An 18857-nucleotide genomic window follows, 5' to 3' on the forward strand; every position below is an offset into this window, starting at 1 on the left:
GTGGCAGTTATTGGTATGATGGTATTAGTGTCCGACTACGCCACCCGTTGAATGCGGTTATGAAACCGCCGCTGCAGGGCAGACCGCTGAGGCCGGTGTTATAGGTGTGCAGCAATGTTGATATAACCCCCAACGGGAGAGGTATGGCCTCAGGGCAGCGGATGTGGGTGATGTTGGGTGTGATGGTGTGGATGTCCCAGCACTAACGGTGCGACAAGGAAGCACGGAGACGCGAGGGTACAGTTCAGGGCCTTTACTGATGGTACAAGGCAAATTCCCCCGGGAGTACTGGCTAGTAGTTGGGGCCTGGTTAGTCTGCGAGTAAGCCGGAGTTCCCCTGGCCAGGTGGAGTTGTAGGCCTTCCCGTTAGTCTGTACCCTTCCTGGCTACCCTGCTTTCGGCGGTTACAAGTAGCCCACGTCCCTGGGTATACCGTGTGGTGCTCACCCGTATGGCTGGTGACCTGGGGCCTCCTGTTAGCCTCCGCTCCGGGATGGCGGTGCTGGTCCCTTCGTTGTGACTGAGCCTCCGGGCTTTTATGGCCAGAGGACCTGGAATCCCCTGCCGGATGGATTCTGCTGCTGGGTATATCTTAGTCCCCACAGCCTCGGACTCCTGTGTCCGGTTTTAGTACCTTCTCCCAGGGCGAGCTCTGCACAGCTCCAGCCCCTGGCGCTTCTCCTTGGCTCCTACAGAGCTCCTGATGTCTATCTGTCCCTGTATCTGCGTGTCCAGACCAGACTCCGTCTCTGTCTGGAACTCCTCTCGCTAACCCTGCCTCAGCCCCAGTTTATATAGGGGAAGTTCTTCCCCTCCCAGGACCGGGCAGGAGGTGTGGCATGCTTAGGATTCCTGCCCAGGAGACCTCCCACCTGCTCACAGATGTAATACTGCTATTACTGTGGAAACCAGACCCCTGGGGTGCCACATTTGTATGTAATGAGGGCCTCTTGTGGAGAAGTCCATCCATGCACCCTTTTGGGTCCTGTGGTACCTGTGAACAGCAGGGTGCCACATTCCCCCCTAGTACAATTCAGTACTCCTGGACTGAAGCATTTTATAACAGGTTACAACAATAACAACAATTATAATAACATTAATAGAGTTACAGTATGTCCCGTAACCAGGTGTCCATTTCACAGATGAAAGTGCAAAATGAGTAACATGAGGGACCCGCCTGAAAACCCTCAACGTAGGCCCTGGGCGTTGCTACCGGGCATAAGTGATCCAGGTGCTGGACCACGTCTTTGGCCACGCCAAACGAGTTTTTGTTCTGTGGTCTTATAAGGGGGCACTTTTGATGAGTGCAACTATTTACAAGGACAGTTTTTGGCTGCTCACAGTCCTCAGCCTACAAGTCTTTATACCCTTACGGGTAACTTAATGAACACATATTATTTCGGTTTATACAATAAACAATAGGCAATACCCAACTGGGTAACTATTTATAATGTAGGCACTTTGTGCTTATTCCCTAAACCTGGCAGGGACTTGGCCTTGTGTGCTGCATGTGGACCTTCGTAGCACTGGGGTGATACTGGTGTCTGTGCATGCACTGTCTGCTAATCTAGCAGGTGTACGTGCTGGTAGATTATAAAACTGCCTTAATCTCTCCATGGGACTGGCAAGTGCACTGTCCACTGGGCCTTCAGGCTCTGCTTCAATGGGTGATCCTCCTCTGACTGGGGACTCTTCCTGTTCCTGAGCAGGTTCTTCCAGAGCGCTCACAGGTTCTTCTTGTAGCTGATAGAAGTGTATTACGGGTATAATAACTGCTCCATCAAGTTGAGGCCAGTCCGCAGGGAAATCTCCTAGAACTGTGTGAAGCACATTTTCCTTGGGTTCTTCCGGTGCTATAGGAGGCACTTCTTCTTCCGTTGTCTTCAGTAGACCTGGGCACACTTTCAAATGGTCTCTTGAGACTGTTGCGGTCGTTTTACCTCCATCTTTACTGATCAGGCAGGTTTTACTGTTGTCAAATCTGGAGTTTTGCACAGTGTAGGGCTCTCTTTCCCACTGGTCATCGAGCTCGTGACCTCTTCTTTTCCGCTTTAGCACTATCTCTCCAGGTGCCAAGGGTTCTGCTGGTACATGTTTATTGTACTGTTCTTCTTGTTTTTCCCTTACTCTGTTTAGACTGTCTTCGACGAGGCCTGTACTCTCCTGTACTGCTCTTGCCGATTTGTATCCCAGTCTTCAGTGGACATATCTGCTGCAGGTTCTACCACTCCGAGTTCCAGGTCCATGGGCAACTTTCCGGGTCTTGCTCTCATGAGGTACGCTGGAGTACAATTTGTAGAACTCACAGGTATGTGATTGTACAGATCTACCAGGTCAGGTACTTTGTCTGGCCACTGGTTCCTTTCTTCCAAGGGTAAGGTTTTTCAGCAGGTCTATGACGATGTTGTTCATTTTCTCACACAAACCATTGGTCTGAGGGTGGTATGGCGTAGTCCGGATCTTCTTGCACCCATACAGATGACAGAATTCTTTAAACAGCTCGGCTTCAAAGGCAGGGCCTTGATCCGTCAGCACTTTGTCCGGGCATCCATGGGGCCTGCAGAAGTATGCTTGGAACGTTCTTGCTGCAGTTTCTGCTGTCAGATCCTTGACAGGGGCTACCACCAGGAACCGGGAATAATGATCCACCATGGTCAGTGCATAGGAATAGCCTAACCTGCTGGGTGACAGCTTGACGTGATCCAGAGCGACAATCTCCAGGGGCTGGGTTGTTTTGATGGTCTGCAAGGGTGCTTTCTGGCTGCCGTAGCCTTTCCTTCTGAGGCTACAGGGCCCACAATCCCGGCACCACCTCTCTATGGAACTCCGCATTCCAACCCAATAGAACCAGTCCTTCAGCAGGGTTTCCAGCTTCTTCCAGCCAAAGTGACCTGCTTGATCGTGGTAGGCCTCTAACACCATCTGGATATCTGTCCTGGGTACAACAATCTGCCACACCATTTCATGGGTCTTGGGGTTGACATACCTTCTGCACAGCTTCTCTCTGTAGATGAACAGCCGGCTTCTCTCATTCCACAGGTGTTTAGCTTGTGGGGGAGCATCCTTCTCCAGGTGAGAACCTTCTTTGGTTATCAGTCTTTTGATGAGGCTGACAACCGGGTCACTGTCTTGAGTCTCCTTCCAACTGTGATGAGGTAGAGGATTCAGCGTCCTTCCATGACGTCTTCTGGTAACGTGTTGCTCGTGGACCACTCCGCTTCGGTGGAAAGCAGGTAATTCAACTTCCTCTAACTCATCCACTTCATCCTCGGTGTCTGACTGGTGGGGCATCCTTGACAGGGCATCGGCATTGGTGTTCTTGTGACCTGCCCGATACTTGATAGTGAACTGATAATTCGACAGTTTGGCCACCCAACGCTGTTCCATGGCTCCCAACCTGGCTGTCTCCAGGTGTGTCAAGGGATTATTGTCAGTAAAGGCTGTGAATTTCGTTGAGGTTAGGTAATGCTTGAACCTTTCAGTGATAGCCCAGACCAAGGCCAGGAACTCCAGCTTGAAGGAACTGTAATTCTCCGGGTTCCTCTCAGTAGGGCAAAGCTTCCTACTGGCATACGCAATTACCTTTTCTCTGCCATTTTGCTTTTGGGACAACACAGCTCCCAGTCCCTCATTGCTTGCATCGGTGTACCTCAGAAAAGGCTGGCTGTAGTCAGGGTAAGCCAGGATTTCTTCACCGGTTAGGATTTCCTTCATTGATGCAAAGGACTCAGTCTGCTCTTTGCCCCACTGGAATGGGGGACTCTTTCCTCTTTTGGACTGTCCTACCAGGAGGTCTTGTAGAGGTGCTACCTTTTTGGTATAGTCCTTTATGAACCTCCTGTAGTACCCGACCAGTCCCAGGAATTGCCGTACCTCTTTGATGCTTCTCGGTTCAGGCCACTTCTGGATGGCAGTGACCTTCTCCGGGTCTGGCGCTACTCCCTCTGAGCTGACTACGTGTCCCAGGTACTGAACCTTCTGCTTGAGCAAGTGGCATTTAGAGGGTTGTAGTGTCATCCCATACCGGGACAATGCTTCAAATACCTCTACCAGGTGCTTCAGATGGTCTTCATACGTCCTCGAGTACACGATAAAGTCATCCAGGTACAGCAGCACTGTCTCAAAGTTCCGGTGTCCTAAACAACACTCCATCAGCCTCTGGAACATTCCGGGGGCGTTGCAGAGCCCAAACGGCATACTGTTGAACTCGCATAATCCCATCGGGGTGGTGAAGGCTGTCTTCTCCCGGTCTTCCTCAGCAACAGAGACTTGCCAGTACCCGCTAGTGAGATCCAATGTAGAGAAGTAATTGGCAGATTTTAATGCAGCCAGGGATTCCTCTATACGGGGCAAAGGGTATACATCTTTATGTGTTATTCGATTAATTTGTCTATAATCTACACACATCCTCATGCTACCGTCCTTTTTCCTGATCAGGACCAGGGGAGCTGCCTAGGGGCTACAGCTATCCCTTACTACCCCTGCCTTTTTCATGTCATGCAACATTTCCTTGGCTTTTTGGTAATGTGCTGGTGGTACGGGTCTGTAACACTCCTTAATGGATGGATGGTTACCGGTAGGTATGTGGTGTTGTACCCCTTTAACCCTTCCAAAATCAAGTGGGTGTTTACTAAACACTTGTTCATATTCCTGAACCACTCTGTAGACACCGTGTTTTTGATGGACAAGAGTGGCGTCAGTTCCAACAAGGAGCTTTTGACACCAATCCTCCAGCTGAGCTTCGGAGCCATTGTCCTGCACTGTATCTGGTGGGGTCAAGGATTCCGCTGTGTGAATGGCATCATTCACAGTATACAATCTGGCAACAGTGGCGTATCGTGGCAATTTAACTTCCTCCTCCCCACAATTTAGGAGACGTACGGGTACCCTCCCATTGCGTACATCAACTACCCCTCTAGCAGTTAAGAGTGTAGGTCTGTGCTCTGAGCTAATGGGCTCCACTACCGCCTGGTAGTTCTGTCCCTTGAGACCTATTGCTGCCCTACACCAAATCAGCATCTCACTCATTGGGGGAACCACAATGGGTATCTGGTCTGTCACCCGTACATTGCCAATCTCACCACCTGTTAGTTTTACCTGTTGATGGTACATGAGGGCTCGAATTTCTTTCTAGAGCACCTTCCTCTGCCCCGGTTTGGCAGTGTCAGCAATCTGTTGGAGTAAAAACAACACTTCTCCCAAACAGTTACCAACTTCATTTGTACCAAGTATCTTATACAAGTCTGTATCACCAGGGTTAGACTCCACTACAATCAGCCCTTGGTCCTTTAGTTCCTCTCTCCCCACCTTCACTGTCACGTCCTTAACCCCTACTAGGTTAAGAGGAAGGCCATTGGATGCATACACAGAGAGATTTTGGGCTGGCGGATGGAGTTCATCTATGGACCAGTACCTTTTGTAGAGGATGTCAGGTACGATGGTTACCTGTGACCCGGTGTCCAGTAATGTAGGTGTTGCTATTCCGTCCAGCACGATGGACAGAGAGGCCTTCCTCCTACAAACCGGTGGTACCAGCTTGATGGGCTTGGTTGGTCTACTCCTGGGTGTCGGCCCTCGGTCCCAGGGTTTGCCCGTTTAAAGGACAGTTCGCGGTGTGGCCTGCCTTGTGGCAACGGTAGCAGATGAAGTCTCCTGGAGGGCGATGTTGGTCGTTGGTCCTCCCACGGGGTGGCGTTGTCCTCCTACAGGGTGGCGTTGTCCTTCTTCTTCTCCTCATCCAGGGGACATCCTCAGGACTGTCGGAAAGTAGGATCCTTCCCTCCGGCTCAGGCTCCGCCTGTAGCTGCAGGGCGCTCAGGACAGCGGTCAGGGTTTTACTTAGCTGATGCACTTTAGAGCGCAGGCTGTCTAGCTCGCTAGGGGGCACTGTTTGCATCTTTGTTTCAGCCGTTAATGAAGGAGCAGTGGGTGCTGCGGGCACTGGGGTGGCCCCACCCTGGTAACGCTGGATAGCAGTATCTGATGGTTCCAGGGGCTGCATACCCTTAATAGCCATGTCCTTCAGGGCGTTGAAGGTGGCATTTGGATGATCTAAGGACCACCACCGTACGGTTCTGCTCTCCTCCTGGGACCTCAACCTCCGGATGAACTGTTCTGTCAGCATTTTGTCCTCACCATGTATGCTGGCTGGATTAACCTGTTTCAGGGCCCGCAGGGCTTCCTGTAAGCACCAGGCATAGTCCCGGATACTGTCCTCAGGTTTCTGGGCACAGTGGTAGAACTTCATCCGGGGATCTGTCTCAGTGCGGTTTTCAAAGACAGTTTGCAGTCTCTTAAAGATAATGGATACTGATTCCTGGTCTGCGGCTGGCCAGGTTTCAACTTCCCGCTCTGCGGCACCAGTCAATTGTCCCATCACAACAGTGGTTCTCTGCTTACCAGTCATTGAGTACATATCCAGTACACCGCATATTTTCCTTTTGAATCCAGACAGGGTGTCTGGTTTGCCGTCATTCTGGGGAAGCCATTTTGCTCTAGGGATATACGGCAGGGCCATGGGTATTAACGTAACGGAGTCACGACCCCTGCTGGTGGGGCGGCCGCTCCGGCCTGAGCAGCGCCGGGCGCAAGTTGAGCATCAGGAGCGTTAACCGGTGATCCGGCGTTTTGCTGGTCGTCGGCCATGGTTGCGCCCCTCTAGTGAACCGGAGCCTACCTTCTTTTTCCTTTTTCGGGTAGGCCGCAGCTCCGCAGACGACGGTCTCCTTCCAGAACCTGACGTTTCCTGGTGCTGCGTCAGAGCACGAGGCAGGGCTTGAGCTTCGCGCGCTTCCAACAGTCACGCCTCTCCGATTCCCGCGGTTACGCTGTAATGGCGGCAATGTTATTCACCACAGTTCAAATACAGTCCAATTACGGCACACAGTACCCGGTGGCAACGGGCACGAAATCCTGTTCGTGACGCCAGGAAAGAGAGCTGTGTCACCCAGGGGGAATATAGGGGACTCGGTACCCGGGCCTTTTACCTTGTTTAGGAGGTCACAGCAATCGGCTCCCGGGCCCGTACTCTGGGTCTCTCTTTAAAAAGGGGTTTTAGTGTACAGTTTGTCTCGTGACGCCACCTGTGGTTTCCGGTAATGGTTACCGGCGCTGCTGCAGACCTCTATCCCTGGGCGCCGTGGCTTTCGTTGGTCTCGGTCCTTTAATGGGTTTAGCTTCAGGTCGGCCAGGGACTTGTACTCCTCCTGGTATGCTGGTGATCCCTTCTGGGTATAAAGGGACCCTGTAGGCGCGGACTCGGTGTCCGATTTGTATACTCGGGGGTGAGCCTATGATGCTCCTCTGCCCCCTCAACTCCTCTCTCCTCTCCTCTTTGCCATCGGCCACACTCGGGGCCCTCAATTCTTCAGCAGACGTGCTGCATCTTCGCTGCTCTCAGCGTCAGCATGCCCTCCTCAGACTAACTGAACTTCTGACTGACTGAACTGCCTGGCTCCACCCTCCATATATATATATCCCTAACGGGCTCACTCTGGTGGTATGAGGTGGAAGGGTGGAGGTGTTTGTATGTAATGAGGACCTCTTGTGGAGAAGTCCGTCCATGCACCCTTTTAGGTCCTGTGGTACATGTGAACAACAGGGTGCCACACTAGCAATGAGTCATTGGAATCAGTCTGCAATGCACTGTTCCTGAAAGGACAGGTTAACACCTGGATCAGTAATAATAAACCAAAGGTGGTTATTAATGGAGCACTCTTAGATTGGATCACGGTTAACAGTGGTCGCCAAGCAATTCCCTCCTATGTGCTTATTATTCCCCCAAATCCCCGGCTATATGCTTAATTATCATACTCCCCCCTCCCCTGCATGTCACAGGGCACTGTGATATGCACGGTGCTCCCTGATGTCCTGGGCATGCGCAAAGCGCTGCTCACATAGAGCACACTTTGCTTCATCCCGGCCCGTCTCTCCATGCACTGCGCTGCAGGGTTCTATTGCGCAGGCGCCGGGGAGTCACTGTCACTTTCTGGCGCCTGCGCAATAGAAGCCTGCAGCGCAGTGCATAGGCAAACGGGGTTGGGATGAAGCAAAGAGCGCTCTATGTGAGCTCAATGTGAGCAGCGCTTTGCGCATGCCCAGGAAGTCAGGGAGCGCAGTGCACGTCACAGGGCCCTGTGAGGTGCAGGGAAGGGGGGGGGGGATATGATAATTAAGTATATAGGCGGGGATTTGGGGGAATAATAAGCACATAGGCGGGGACTTGGGGGAATAATAAGCACATAGGCGGGGATTTGGGGGAATAATAAGCATATAGGCGGGGACTTGGGGGAATAATAAGCATATAGGCGGGGACTTGGGGGAATAATAAGCACATAGGCGGGGATTTGGGGGAATAATAAGCACATAGGCGGAGATTGCTTGGCGTCCCCCAGACGTCAAGCCTGTACAAAATGGAATTGATTAAAGTGCTTTTCTCTGCAATCAAACCTCTGCTATGGGCCATACAGGTAAGTATAGATTTACTTTTCTATACCGTGTATGGCTATAGTAGAGGTCTGATAACTCCAAAGTGGTGACAGATTCCCTTTAATAAATATAGCGATATGAGGGAAAATAATAAAAACATTGGCAAAAATGAAAAAAAAAAAAAAATACAATACAACAACCTTAATTATATAAATGTTCCTTTTCTGATAATGCATTCTATTTAGGAAGATGTTAGTATTGCACTGTACAACAATGCAGAGGGGAAAAAAAGTTACTCCAGTATAACCAGGCTACGAGCCAAGAACTGGTGACAACAGAGTCATGTGCTACCAATGTCTTATTTTTCATATAGTTTATAACCTAAGGGGGTTCTCTAAGTTACAAAAATACAGAATATTTTATTTGCTGTGTTTTTGTTGCATTTTTTCCCATGCAGTTTTGCTAGAAAAACTAAAGCATTTCCTAATATCAGCAAAATGAATAAGATTCCTGAAGTTCCATGCACACGTTGCTTATTTTTTTCTTGCAGATTTGAAGCAGTTTCATGGCAATTCTCTCAGCATTTTTGCAGCATTTTTCACCCATTCCAATGCATGGGAAAAAACACAAGTAAAAAACACAGCAAAACGCGCATGAAGAGTTCAAACACCACAAGTTTTGACTGGAGCATTGGGGAGTTTCTGCTCCAAAAACTTCTGAAAAAAAAAAAAATCTGTGTGAACATACCCCTAGGCTTCATGCACATAGATACCTCACAACCATCCCAAATACACGGCATTCTCTGATTTGGAAAGTTGTCTCTCACTGTCCCCTGGCTATAGACGGTTTAATGCTATCTACCGGCAGATTACCCCTATATCTGCAGATAAACCAGGTTCCTTTAAAGTGCAACTGTTATCACAAACTTCATATATTGTCTTCAGAAAATAGCAATGATTGAACATGTTTTTTATTTTTATTAATCATAAATAAAATAAAGGGATGACAAGCAAAAATAATACAAATATTAAAATGCCCTTTTTATTGCCTTAGTCTATAGAAATTAAGTGTTAACATATGCTGCCCTCTGGTGTTCATGTTAATAAATGCAGTGAATATTTGTCACTACGGCTAAAAAATAAACAGATTTTTTATCAATTGAAACAATATCCATAGAACAGAATGCATAATAGTATTATCAGGTGGATATGGCCCGATGCCTATTGGTAGGTAGGCCACTAATACTCTAGATTGTGGACACTCCCTGCATAAGCAGCAAAGCAGAAACATCGGAGTATAATGTCCATAAAAAATATCTCAAATTTTATCAAATCAAAACAACAGTACATAGGCAATTATTCAAATACAATATAGTAATTCATGATTAGCAGCTTAGATCAGGTGTTACAATAAATGGCACCCACATTTAATATTCACCTGGACTGGGAAGAGCACATATAGTTAGTGTATTCAATTAAAAGTGTAAGTGCTCAAAATATTCGCTCATAGCGACTGCTATATCAGTATCCAGTGCAAAACATTAAATCCTACATCGCACGGATCACAGCAGTCTTAGAACATGCTATTGCCCATAGTAAATCAGTGTGGGACACCACCGCAGCAGCCCCAACGCACGTTTCACGTTGGCCTCTCGAGGAAGTCTGGACTACTGCAACTCTTCTGATCGGTCTCCCTCTTACCAAACTTTCTCCTCTCCAATCCGTCCTGAATGCGGCAGCCAGGGTCGTATTTCGGTCCAGCCGCTTCACCGATGCCTCCATCTTGTGCCAGTCATTACACTGGTTACCTGTTCGCTACAGGGTCCAATATAAACTCATCACCCTCACCCACAAAGCTCTCCACAGTTCTGCACCGCCTTATATCTCCTCTCTCATCTCTATTGCCCTACACGTGCCCTCCGTTCTACAAATGACCTAAGACTAACATCCCCTATAATCCGAACCTCGCACCTCCGTCTCCAAGACTTCTCTCGTGCTGCACCAGTTCTCTGGAATGCTCTACCCCAGAAATCCGACTGATGCCTAGCCCCCATGTCTTCAAGCGCGTTTTAAAAACCCATCTCTTTAAACAAGCCTACCACCTCAACTACTCAGTAAACTAACTTTCCCCTGTTTCCTCCTCCTAAATATTATTCAGAATCTGCACCCTACTATTTTCATCTGTCTCCACACCCTCCATGCCCACGATAACTGCACTTGGTACTTGAGTATTGTACTTAAACATACGGGCTGATGACCGGATCATACAGCTTTATATGAAAATCCCTATTTATTATAATTGCCAGAGCTGAAATAACAAGCACTTTTCACCTATTGTGTCCCCCCATTTCCTTGTAGAATGTAAGCTTGCGAGCAGGTGACTCGCCCCCTGGGCCGTGGGGCACCCGGAACCGGGCTTTAGTGCGATGATGAGGGTAGTAGTGGCAACCTGATCCCGTGGCTCAGGGTGGTCAGACCAAATTGTGGCAGTCTATTTATCAGTGTTTTGAATGTCCGACTACACCACCCGTGGATTGCGGTCAGGGATGACCGCCGCTGCTAGGCAGGCCGCTGAGGCTGATGTTGGTATGCAGCACAGGGATAGGATAATTCCCCACGGGAAGAGTGTAGCCTCAGGGCAGCGTGTGTGAATGCTGGGGGTGATAGTGCAGGCCGCAGTAATAAGAGTGCAGAGTCCTCTTCAAACAGTCCAGGGTCTTTATTGTAGTTAGTACTAATGACCCAACAGGAGTACCGGGCAGGAATGGGCCTGGGTATCTGAGAGCATTCGGGTGAGCCCCACTGGTCAGGGTGAGTGTGAAGGCCTACCGTTCTCTCTCTGCCCTTGCTCACTATCTCCCTTTTCGTGGTGTAATAGCCCACGTCCCTGAGCTGGCCGTGTACTTCGCCTGTATGGCTTGCGACTCGGGCCTTAGGTACCTTTCGCTTTTCCGTGCTGTACTGGTCCCTCTGTGTGGCGGAGCCTCCAGGCTTCTTAGGCCAAGGGACCTGAAATCCCTCGCGGGTTGGTTCTCTGCTGCTGGGCTTGCAACCCTGACAGCCTCGGACCCCAATGTCCGGTAGTGTAGTACTCTCAGCCAGGACCGGCTCTCGTCGCCTCTGTCCCTGGCTCGCAGCTTCTCCTCTGCCTCACGGACTCCTTGGCTACAGCTCAACTGTCCCTCCTTCTCTAGGACTAGTCTCAGTCCTGAGCTAGGTCGTCCAGTTCTCCCTAACCCTGCCCTCAGTTCCAGCTTTTATAGGGGCATCCTGCTCCCCCTACTGGCCTGGGACAGGAGGTGCTGCATGCTAATTGTCCCTGACCAGGGAACCTCCGTCCTGCTCTCAGACACAGCCTTTAATATTTGTGGCATCCAGGCCTGGGGTGACACACAGGGACCTCAATCCTAATGTAACTGTTTAAACTGTCTTAAATTGTATTGAATTTATTGTCTGTACATGTCCCCGCTTAATTGTAAAGTGCTGCGGAATATGTTGGCGCTATATAAATAAAAATTATTATTATTATTATTACACTGTATGGAGGACTATGTGGGGCCATTATTCTGTATGGAGGACTATGTGGTGCCCATTATACTGTATGGAGGACAATGTGGGGCCCATTATTCTGTATGGAGGACTATGTGGGGCCCATTATTCTGCATGAAGGACTATGTGGGGCCCATTATTCTGTATGGAGGACTATGTGGGGCCCATTACACTGTATGGAGGACTATGTGGGGCCATTATTCTATATGGAGGACTATGTGGGGCCCATTATACTGTATGGAGGACAATGTGGGGCCCATTATTCTGTATGGAGGACTATGTAGGGCCATTATACTGTATGGAGGACTATGTGGGGCCCATTATTCTATATGGAGGACTATGTGGAGCCCATTATTCTGTATGGAGGACTATGTGGGGCCCATTATTCTGCATGAAGGACTATGTGGGGCCCATTATTCTGCATGGAGGACTATGTGGGGCCCATTATTCTGTATGGAGGACTATGTGGAGCCCATTATTCTGTATGGAGGACTATGTGGGGCCCATTATTCTGCATGAAGGACTATGTGGGGCCCATTATTCTGCATGGAGGACTATGTGGGGCCCATTGTTCTGTATGGAGGACTATGTGGGACCCATTATACTGTATGGAGGACTATGTGGGACCCATTATACTGTATGGAGGACTATGTGGGACCCATTATACTGTATGGAGGATTATGTGGGGCCCATTATACTGTATGGAGGACTATGTGGGCCCATTATTCTGTATGGAGGACTATGTGGGGCCCATTATACTGTATGAAGGACTATATGGAGCCCATTATTCTGTATGGAGGACTATATGGGGCCCATTATTCTTTATGGAGGACTATGTGAGACCCATTATACTGTATGGAGGACTATGTGGGGCACATTATTCTGTATGGAGGACTATGTGGGACCCATTATACTGTATGGAGGACTATGTGGGACCCATTATACTGTATGGAGGACTATGTGGGACTCATTATACTGTATGGAGGACTATGTTGGGCCCATTATACTGTTTGGAGGACTATGTGGGCCCATTATTCTGTATGGAGGACTATGAGGTGCCTATTATACTGTATGGAGGACTATGTGGGCCCATTATTCTGTATGGAGGACTATGTGGGGCCCATTATTCTGTATGGAGGACTATGTGGGACCCATTATACTGTATGGAGGACTATGTGGGGCCCCTTATACTGTATGGAGGACTATGTGGGGCCCATTATTCTGTATGGAGGACTATGTGGGGCCCATTACACTGTATGGAGGACTATGTGGGGCCCATTATTCTGTATGGAGGACTATGTAGGGCCATTATACTGTATGGAGGACTATGTGGGGCCCATTATTCTATATGGAGGACTATGTGGAGCCCATTATTCTGTATGGAGGACTATGTGGGGCCCATTATTCTGCATGAAGGACTATGTGGGGCCCATTATTCTGCATGGAGGACTATGTGGGGCCCATTATTCTGTATGGAGGACTATGTGGAGCCCATTATTCTGTATGGAGGACTATGTGGGGCCCATTATTCTGCATGAAGGACTATGTGGGGCCCATTATTCTGCATGGAGGACTATGTGGGGCCCATTGTTCTGTATGGAGGACTATGTGGGACCCATTATACTGTATGGAGGACTATGTGGGACCCATTATACTGTATGGAGGACTATGTGGGACCCATTATACTGTATGGAGGATTATGTGGGGCCCATTATACTGTATGGAGGACTATGTGGGCCCATTATTCTGTATGGAGGACTATGTGGGGCCCATTATACTGTATGAAGGACTATATGGAGCCCATTATTCTGTATGGAGGACTATATGGGGCCCATTATTCTTTATGGAGGACTATGTGAGACCCATTATACTGTATGGAGGACTATGTGGGGCACATTATTCTGTATGGAGGACTATGTGGGACCCATTATACTGTATGGAGGACTATGTGGGACCCATTATACTGTATGGAGGACTATGTGGGACTCATTATACTGTATGGAGGACTATGTTGGGCCCATTATACTGTTTGGAGGACTATGTGGGCCCATTATTCTGTATGGAGGACTATGAGGTGCCTATTATACTGTATGGAGGACTATGTGGGCCCATTATTCTGTATGGAGGACTATGTGGGGCCCATTATTCTGTATGGAGGACTATGTGGGACCCATTATACTGTATGGAGGACTATGTGGGGCCCCTTATACTGTATGGAGGACTATGTGGGGCCCATTATACTGAATGGAGGACTATGTGGGGCCCACTATTCTGTATGGAGGACTATGTGGGACCCATTATACTGTATGGAGGACTATGTGGGACCCATTATACTGTATGGAGAACTATGTGGGGCCATTATTTTGTATGGTGGACTATGTGGGGCCCATTATTCTGTATGGAGGACAATGTGGGGCCATTATTCTGTATGGAGGACTATGTGGGGCCATTCTTCTGTATGGAGGACTATGTGGGGCCCATTATTCTGTATGGAGGACTATGTGGGGTCCATTATTCTGTATGGAGGATTATGTGGGACCCATTATTCTGTATGGAGGACTATGTGGGGACCATTATTCTGTATGGAGGACTATGTGGGGTCCATTATTCTGTATGGAGGACTATGTGGGCCCATTATTCTGTATGGAGGACTATGTGGGGCCCCTTATACTGTATGGAGGACAATGTGGGGCCATTATTCTGTATGGAGGACTATGTGGGGCCATTATTCTGTATGGAGGACTATGTGGGACCCATTGAACTGTATGGAGGACTATGTGGGGCAATTATTTTGCATGGAGGACTTTGTGGGGCCCATTATACTGTATGGAGGACTATGTGGGCCCATTATTCCGTATGGAGGACTATGTGGGGCCCATTATACTGTATGGAGGACTATATTGGGGCCATTATTCTGTATGGAGGACTATATGGGGCCCATTATTCTGTATGGAGGACTATGTGGGGCCCATTATTCTTTATGGAGGACTATGTGAGACCCATTATGCTGTATGGAGGGACTATGTGGGCCAATTATTCTGCATGGAGGACTTTGTGGGGCCCATTATTCTGCATGGAGGACTATGTGAGGCCCATTATACTGTATGGAGGACTATGTGGGGCCCATTATTCTGTATGGAGGACTATGTGGGGCCCATTACACTGTATGGAGGACTATGTGGGGCCCATTATTCTGTATGGAGGACTATGTGGGGTCCATTATTCTGTATGGAGGACAATTTGGGGACCATTACACTGTATGGAGGACTATGTGAGGCCCATTATTCTGTATGGAGGACTATGTGGGATCCATTATACTGTATGGAGGACTATGTTGGGCCCATTATACTGTTTGGAGGACTATGTGGGCCCATTATTCTGTATGGAGGACTATGAGGTGCCTATTATACTGTATGGAGGACTATGTGGGCCCATTATTCTGTATGGAGGACTATGTGGGGCCCATTATACTGTATGGAGGACTATGTGGGACCCATTATACTGTATGGAGGACTATGTGGGGCCCCTTATACTGTATGGAGGACTATGTGGGGCCCATTATACTGAATGGAGGACTATGTGGGGCCCATTATTCTGTATGGAGGACTATGTGGGACCCATTATACTGTATGGAGGACTATGTGGGACCCATTATACTGTATGGAGAACTATGTGGGGCCATTATTCTGTATGGAGGACTATGTGGGGCCCATTATTCTGTATGGAGGACAATGTGGGGCCATTATTCTGTATGGAGGACTATGTGGGGCCATTCTTCTGTATGGAGGACTATGTGGGACCCATTATTCTGTATGGAGGATTATGTGGGACCCATTATTCTGTATGGAGGACAATGTGGGGCCATTATTCTGTATGGAGGACTATGTGGGGCCATTATTCTGTATGGAGGACTATGTGGGACCCATTGAACTGTATGGAGGACTATGTGGGGCAATTATTTTGCATGGAGGACTTTGTGGGGCCCATTATACTGTATGGAGGACTATGTGGGCCCATTATTCCGTATGGAGGACTATGTGGGGCCCATTATACTGTATGGAGGACTATATTGGGGCCATTATTCTGTATGGAGGACTATATGGGGCCCATTATTCTGTATGGAGGACTATGTGGGGCCCATTATTCTTTATGGAGGACTATGTGAGACCCATTATGCTGCATGGAGGGACTATGTGGGCCAATTATTCTGCATGGAGGACTTTGTGGGGCCCATTATTCTGCATGGAGGACTATGTGAGGCCCATTATACTGTATGGAGGACTATGTGGGGCCCATTATTCTGTATGGAGGACTATGTGGGGCCCATTACACTGTATGGAGGACTATGTGGGGCCCATTATTCTGTATGGAGGACTATGTGGGGTCCATTATTCTGTATGGAGGACAATTTGGGGCCTATTACACTGTATGGAGGACTATGTGAGGCCCATTATTCTGTATGGAGGACTATGTGGGATCCATTATACTGTATGAAGGACTATGTGGGACCCATTATACTGTATGGAGGACTATGTGGGGCCCATTATACTGTATGGAGGACTATGTGGGGCCCACTATTCTGTATGGAGGACTATGTGGGCCCATTATTCGTTATGGAGGACTCTTTGTGGCCATTATACTGCATGGAGGACTATGTGGGCCCATAATTCTGTATGGAGGACTATGTGGGGCCCATTATTCTGTATGGAGGACTATGTGGGGCCCATTATACTGTATGGAGGACTATGTGGGGCCCATTATTCTGTAAGGAGGACTCTTTGTGGCCATTACACTGTATGGAGGACTATGTGGGCCGATTATACTGTATGGAGGACTATTTGTGCCCATTACACTGTATGGAGGACTATTTGGGGCCCATTATTCTTTATGGAGGACTGTGTGGGCCCATTATTCATTATGGAGGACTCTTTGTGGCCATTATACTGTATGGAGGACTATGTGGGCCCATTATTCTGTATGGAGGACTATGTGGGGCCCATTATTCTGTATGGAGGACTATGTTGGGCCCATTATTCTGTATGGAGGACTCTTTGTGGCCATTACACTGTATGGAGGACTATGTGGGCCCATTATACTGTATGGAGGACTATTTGTGCCCATTACATTGTATGGAGGACTATTTGGGGCCCATTATTCTTTATGGAGGACTGTGTGGGGATTACAGTTGGAGAATCATACTGTGATAGGGTCACCATTCTTTGTTGGGGGAATTGAGGGAGAGGTTACAGTAGGGTCATCATACCGTGCGTGTGAAGGAATTCACTGTGGGGGTATCATACCGTGTTTGGGGCACGTTTGTTGGCATAATACTTTATTATCTGTTTTATTCAATGTTTTTTATCCTTTGTTATTACATATTTAAATTAGGCCATTGGGCCATATGCTTTTTACTGCTCTTACATAACATATTATTCCACTTTAATTCTATAGTTCCTCAATTGTAGATATTTTTTTTAACAAATATCAAGGTTGGCCTGCAACTTTGTCCAAACTTTTAACTTTGTCCCTCTCCATTCTCAAGAACAGACCTCCTCTGCAATCAGTGGCGAGTATCTTAGGCTTGGAGTGCAGCGCTTACAAGCTCTTTGCTATAGACTCCATAGCGTGCTAATGTAGGAGTTGTTTTTCTAAACTAAAACCTCAGTATTCAGGTTAAATTGCCGTGTTGGCACTTTGCGATAAATAAGTGGGTTATGGATTGCAGTTTGGGCACTCGGTCTCTAAAGGGTTTGCCATCACTGCAATAGGTGTTTATAGTTTTTAAAGTGAACCTGTCAGTAAACTCATGTTGCCCAAACCATGGACAGCATGAATCGCACAATTGCAGCCAGGTATATTTTTCTCTGAAACACTCTGGCATTTTAGAGAAAATATACTTTGAAGATCCCAGGTGATTGACAGGTCTTTACCTTGCATGTACTTAGGGAGAGACCTGTCAACCACTAGCAGCGCTGGGAAGAGCCGGTCAGGTACAGAGCCTGACTAGTCTTGTCGCCTGAAACGGTCCTCATCCAAGTCCTGATCTTCAGAGTAAGTCTTCTCTGAAATGTTGGAGTGTTTCAGAGAATAATATAAATGGCTGCAATTGTGCAGTCAGGTTTTAATTCATGCTGCCGGCGGTTTGGGCATTATCAATCGCCTGACAGGTTCCCTTTAAACATTCATGCACCCGGCAGAGCCCAGTGTACAAAGCCTAAAGATACATTGTTAGTTTTACCTGGTGGTTGATCTTGAAGTTAAATTTCCAACTAATAGTTAAAAAGTAGTATTTTTTGGGGGTTTCAGACTCAGCTCCTCTTATCCTACTCAAATGGCATACATCCCATATAGGTATCTGGTATGATGGAGGAGCCAACTAAGGCTGTGCTTCTTCATGGGATCCATTTTGTTAGCAATAGATAGGAAGGAAATAGTCGGAGTGTGATATAGTATCCATATGACTACATAATTGGCTGGTACTCTATTTGGGAGATTTGTGGTTTTCATATACCTTAAAGGGTTTGCTTAGTTCAAATCGATAAGTCTGCAGTCACTTATGGATCCCCCCCAGCGCACACACTACAGGGATTCGCCGGTTTCTGACCCGGGACAATGCGTTATACATACACCCGGCCAGTGGGCGCAGCCTAGCTTCCATATACTTGTATGTAGTGAGGCCGCTCCCTCTAGTCAGCCACGCCCTCTGCACGGCCGCTGCACTGGACGGGGCGTGGCCTCGCTCACTACAAGTGCATGGAGTGAGGCCACGCCCACTAGACAGACTGTGGCCAGGACTATGCATAACGCATACATACCCTCCGTTCCCGGGTCAGAAATTAGCGAATCCTCATAGCACACAATGCGTGCGCAGGGAGGATTCAT

Source organism: Phyllobates terribilis, unplaced genomic scaffold (assembly GCF_046119375.1).
Source record: "Phyllobates terribilis strain yellow unplaced genomic scaffold, ASM4611937v1 Scaffold_4__5_contigs__length_816908805, whole genome shotgun sequence".
Lineage (NCBI taxonomy): Eukaryota > Metazoa > Chordata > Amphibia > Anura > Dendrobatidae > Phyllobates > Phyllobates terribilis.